The following is a 6,652-nucleotide window of genomic DNA, read 5'->3' as shown; positions in this document are numbered from 1 at the left end:
TGATTTAGTGGTTTATTCAAGATAAATAAATGAGATACCTTGGCTAGAAACAGGTTTTATTTTGTGTTTCAAATCCATGATATTGATTATGATATTGTGCAGATATACTGATAGGATAACAATTTCTTCCTAATCCGGATGAGCTAAAGTGTTATGAGCTGAACTGTTAAGAAAAAAAAAGTTTGAAAACTCTTAATATTCTGTAGTTTGACTACATTTAAGAGGAATTTTCATCTAAAATTATTTTGCTATCAATTATGAAAATTGTAAGATTATTGATTATTAAGGGTCATTAGTATAGGACCTATCTAATTCTGTATATTTTTTTTGCATTGCTTCACTTGGAAAAATGAATTTCCTCCCCCATTACAAGCACTTTTTGATAAGAAGGGGATGGTAATTGGGAATTTACTTATGGTAATTAGGAAATTATAATATAAGAGTATTGTGAATTATGAAGTTATATCTAGAATAGTCTATACCGGGGATAGGGAACCTGCCACCTTGAGGCTGCATATGGCCTTCTAGGTCCTTGGGTGTGGCCTTTTGACTGAGTCCAAGATTTACACAGCAATTCCTTTTGTTAAGGACCTCATTTGATGACCTAGAGGGCCACATATGATCTTGAGGCTGCAGGTTTCCTACTCCTGGTCTATACTGTAGTTACATTTTTCACCAATCCTAGTCTTAACAGTAAAGGTTGAATAAGAGATAGCTATCTGGAAGTTTAAAGGTTTCCTCCTAATTTACTTCATGAAAATCTAATAACTGCTCTTTTTTTTTTTTAACATCAGGATAAAGTTTAAGCCATTTTTGAGAAAGAGAAATAGTCCTGATGGCCAGCTCTACTGTGATTAGTGGGACTTTGCTGTTTGGGATGAAACCTTTTTGGACCCCTGAATATTCTTTTTGAGCTTCATACTTAGGTTTGTGGTGCCCTTGGGCCAAACCTAAATGAGCACTTCAAGAAAAAAAAAAAACACCAGCAGCTCAATGGGAATGACATTTGAGATTTAAGGCCACTGGATATATATCTTTCCCTGGAAATAAAGTTAAGAGGGCAACCTTGGGAAAGCTAAGGTTGGGATCTCTTAATTAATTTTCCCATACAAGACATCTGCCCACCTGGTTCCATATACTTGGCTGATTATAGTCACTCTGAGCTTTGGGACATAGGCCTTCAGGAACAGTATTGATGTGTTAAATTCATGTCCCTGCTTTTTCTTCTAATAGCAAATATCTCTGACTAAGGCAAGATAAGCTATGATTTTTTTTTTTTTTGTGATGAATCTCTTACTGCTACCAATGTGAGATTATGGTCAATACTTGTTATTCAGGATATGTGATCCTTAATAACTGAATCCACCTGGAACTACGATTACTAGAACTTGCTATTTAACACCTTATGGGACTGGTAACTCATATTATTCTGGAGTCTCACTCCAGGTATGATTATTAAGGAATGCTGTTAAGTCAATGAATCTGTGATGCCAGTAACCCTATGGATTTGACATCTATGAACTACAAGGGGAGTTGTCATGGTAAAGGCTTGGGCAGAGGTTCCCAAACTTATTTGGCCTACTGCCCCCTTTAAAAAAAAATAGTCACTCAGCACCCTCCTGGAAATCTACTTTCTTTAACCCTTTAAAGGCTTTTAGAAATTTGTGGCTCATATATATATATATTCAAGAAGAAATGTTATACTGTTATATATACTGTATACATCTTATGAAAGGATACATCTTATATTTAATAATTTATTATAAATTTGTGGTTTTTTTCCCTGTATTGAAATTTTGATGACACAGTATTATGTCATGTAACTATATAGTATCATACTGTAAACACATCATTACACACACATATTCCTGATGCTGCAGGCTGGATTTTATGACAATGCATGACAACATGTGACATGCTTGTCTGCCAACACTTGCTTGTTAAAGTCTGTCGGTGGACTTGACCACTGATGAGTTATGACTTTAATTTTGGTGTGTTTATTTAGAAAATAAAGTAATCACTATGCCTTTAACTCTGTTACACAACAGATGAAACATGCACGAAAAGTTTTTCAAAATTTTCTTCTCTTTTCTTCTTTCCTTATGCTTCTACCATCTATTTATTTTTATTCAACATTCCCCATTTGCACCCAAAGTTTCTACCGCCCTCCTGAATGTTTCCAGAACCCTCCCCTGGGGGTGGTATCACCCACTTTGGGAACCTCTGGGCTAAGAGAATAACTCTTGGCATGAGCTGAGATGGGATTTTCCTGACTCAATTTCCCCAGTATGACATTTCTTCTTGAATAGATAATATCCCATCTGGCTGACTTTAATCCTGGAATCCACATCAAGATGAGGGTACATTTTTTCTTACTATATAGCTGTGTCTCTATTTTTTGTAGTAATTTTCTATAACCATGTCATATGATCAATATGGACAATATTAAATCTTTATCTCAGGCTAATTCTGGACCACATCTGAACTATTATAAGAGGCAGATGTAAAATTTGAGCTATTTTGTCTAGAATTTTAGTTCTTTCTATATTCTAAACAGCTAAAGTGATGAGTATTGGCCTTGTTATCTGTCTGTTACTATACACACACATAATATATACACATACATATATGTATTTATATGAACGTATATACATATATAATATATAATGTGTGTCTGTGTCTGTGTGTGTGTGTGTGTGTAGTCCTTAAATGTTTCAAAATATGTAAGGAAGATTTTGTATTGATCCTTGCCAGAATCTACCTTAATAGGCTGATCCTTTACCTGGAAGATGGTCATCTACCTGAGAGCTAGTGTGACTTCAGAAAGGACTGAGGAATAGTTGATCTGGTGTTTGCTGCCTGACAACTCCAGGATAAATGCCAGGAGCAGAACAGAGGTCTGTACACAACATTTGTAGATCTGATCAAGGTCTTAGATATCATCAGTCATGAGGACTTATGGAGAATGTCAAATTTGGTTGCCCAAAGAAGTTCATCAGTATTGTATGTCAATTTCATAATGGCATGCTTGCTTGGGTTCTGAATAATGGACAGTACTCTCATGTTTTCCCAGTCACCAATGGAGTGAAACAAGGCTGTTTGCTTTGCTCCCATGCTTTTTAGCATGATGTTTTCAACCATGTTGTCAAATGCCTTCAATGAGGATGAACATGGCTTCAAGGTCAGCTACTGTACTGATGGTAAATTCTTCAACTTCAAAAGGCTACAAGCCAAGACCAAAGTGGAGGGAGTGTTGGTGCATGATTTTCTATTTTCAGATGATTGTGCACTCAATGCAGCCTGTGAAGCTGAGACTCAACAAAGTATGGATTGACTCTTTGCTGCTTGTGCTAATTTTGGCCTAGCAATTAACACTAAGAAAACACAGGTGCTCCATCAGCCACCACCACACCATTGATACATGGAACCCTTGGTTACGGAGAAGTTTTGAATGCTATGGATAAGTTCCCTTACCTTGGTAGTGTACTTTCCAGGGATGTACACATTAATACAGAAGTTGACACATGCATTGCCAGAGCCAGCTTGGTGTTTGAGAGGTTCCAAAGGAAAGTGTGAGAGAGAAGAGGTATTAGACTAACTACCAAACGGAATGTCTAGAGAGCCATTGTGCTGACTTCATTGTTTTACACTTGTGAAACCTGGACAATATACCAGTACCATGCCAGGAAATTGAATAACTTCCATTTGAGTTGTCTTAGGAAGAGTCTGAAGATCACTTAGCAGGTTAAGATACCAGACAACAAAATCCTTTCTCAAACTAAACTGCCGAGCATTCAAACTCTACTTCAGAGAACAAAACTCTGATGAGCTGGCCACATTGTTTGAATACAAAGCATATGCTTGTTGAAAAGACTATTTTATGGAGAACTCACACAGGGCAAGCATTCACATGGTGGTCAGAAGAAGTGATGCAATGACACTCTCCAGGTCTCTCTTGAGAACTTTGGAATTGATTGTGTGACATGGGAGTCACATGTATCAGTGTGGCATGCCCTCATCAGAGAAGGTGAAACTGAACTGAAATAGCTCAAAAGAAATGTGAGATGTGCAAATTAGATAATTCATCCCAAATGTTCACATGGACTATTTGTGCCTGACCTGTGATAGAACATTTTGAGCTCATATTGGTCTGATCTGCCACAGTGGGACACACTGTAACTTGACGCTAGCATAGTGATGCCATTTTGGTCCTCTTTGAGAATGAAGGACAACAACCAAACAGGACTAGATTAGAAATGTCTTTAGTTTTGTTTGAAGAAAAGAATTTTGGTGCAATCAATTTCCTTAGAGGAGGGTGATTTATAGAATATCCTGACTTACCTAAATGGGAAAAGTCAACTTTATTTGGGTTTAATATTTAATTTGGAGTCACTCCCTGAGTATTAAGTATGTGTTGAAGTGCAAGCATGTTTTATTATAAACAACTTATATGATATGCAGTGTTTTGAAATTGATCATTTAATATATTTATATATCCCATCCCAGAACCTTTTGTTACAATTGAAGTTAATGTAGCAACTTTAAAATGAATTCATTTTTGTATTAGAGGTCATCTCCTTATAAAAATGTTCTGTTACAAGTTTCTTAGCAGAAACTTGAGGGGGGAATGAGTAAATAACTAGATTTTGTTTTTGGTGAAAAATTAATAATAACAAGATTAGATAATTATATATGTCAAATATAAGAATTGGGTTCAGAATTTTCTGACTTTTTAGTTTGTATTTGGATTTCCTAAATGTATCAATGTGACAATTTGCTAACCGACATCACAAGACAAATACAGGTGATAAATTGAAGTTCCTTCCTTTTCTGGAACTTGAATCTGAGGTGAAGAATGAAATAGATGAACACCAAAAGTTAAATGATGGTATATTTTATGCCAATTTAAAAGGCACCACTTAACCTTTCCCTGCATAAATGTATTGGCAGCTATCAAATTCATAACAAAAACAAAAGGGCCTCATTCGACAAGTCAGATACTTATAGATTCTCTTCAGATTCTCCTTTCAACCTGTTTTTTGGAAGTATCCAGATATCTGGTTTAGATAAGGATAGGAGCATCAAGGAGTATGGAAACATCTGCATTTTCTGGTTCATAATTTGATGTTTTTATAAAGTTTGAGCTAGATCTCACTACTTGACTGGATTGTTGATTAAATGACAAATTGATTAATTGAAGCATAATGTCTTTCTGAACAAAGGGAATGAAGGCACAGTTCAGGTGCAAAGTCAGAAGCACTTATTGGATGAGTGTAGCTCATGCACACACATGAAACACCAAGAAGCTAGTCTGCTGCTCACTGGGTGGGGGTTACATCAGAGTATTTGAAGCTAAAAACCATAATGTTAGTGTAATCTAGATAATGGTTTCCAGGAGCATAACGCCCAGTGGTTTTTTCTGGGTATGTGTAATCAGGATGCTAAACCGTTGGGAATTTTCCAGTCTTGAAAAGCAGCAGGGCACCTGGTAACAGATTCACCCTTATGGTTTCAACAACAGTCTCTCAAAAGATCACTGGTATGTCAAGCAGTACTGTGGACTTGTTCAATATCTGGGTAATAGGGAAGCTCAAGCATACCGTTAAGATTAGTGGGATCATGTTCATATTATTAACAAAGCAAACTTGAATTGTATTAAGACCTATTTTGTAAGAGATTTTAACAGAAGAAGGAATATCTGGGGGTTACCTGAACTGAAGCAACAAATCCACTAGAAACTTCTCTGAAACCCTACCTGTTCCAGAATACCTAAGAGGAGACACCATAGGAAATGCTCTCAGACACTAGACAACTTTATGAGACATCCAAGCCCCAAGATATGAACTAATAAATGAACAAATGGGATTGGGTTACACTTCCCTTTTTGTTTCCCATGAAATAGATCCTTCCCTTTTTACCTCATCCTTATTGCCTCTGTGCTTTGTAACACCTGCTTGTTTGGTGGGGACTGCTCCCACCAGACTCCTGTCTCTCTTCCCCACACTACTGAATGTCATAATGTTAGTGATTCATCGAGAAGACTCCACTTCTTAGAATCACAGGAGGGAAACGACAAAACTGTTAATATAATTGTTAATGTAATGACAAGAAATTATTAATATCAATTGTAACATGGACTGCCTAAACCTTTATCTTCATGACAATGTCATAATTCTAGTAAAGTCCTTACATTCTCACCCTTAAAATAATAAGAATAGGTTAAGATGAAGCACACCCTAGATCCTCCCACGCAGGTATGTTGCCTTGTGGGGAGCCCCACTCAAGCTGGTTCTTAGCTTCTAGCATCCTTGCCCTCTTCCATTGAGATTCATGGCATGAAGGACAAAACAGTCATAATGAAGTGGCTTTCCTTTTGTCTGGATTGCCAAGGGCCATTGGGGTCTCATGACCAGGTCTTGATGCCTCGTACTGTCTCCTCCCCCTTCCCTCTTAAACTTATAAAAACTTTTGCATGGGTTTCTTTGGTTGGGAAATCCACTGGACCCACAGTGGCAGGTATGCTACCCTGTTATCAAAATTAAAGATGAATTATTCCTCATGGCTTTGATTTATTTTAAGACTTGACATAGTGGTGGTAGTAGTAGTAGTAGTAGTAGTAGTAGTAGTAGTAGTAGTAGTAGTAGTAGTAGTA

Source organism: Vombatus ursinus, unplaced genomic scaffold, assembly GCF_900497805.2.
Source record: "Vombatus ursinus unplaced genomic scaffold, bare-nosed wombat genome assembly UNPS02012709.1, whole genome shotgun sequence".
NCBI lineage: Eukaryota > Metazoa > Chordata > Mammalia > Diprotodontia > Vombatidae > Vombatus > Vombatus ursinus.
Note: the sequence above shows the minus strand (reverse complement) of the source record.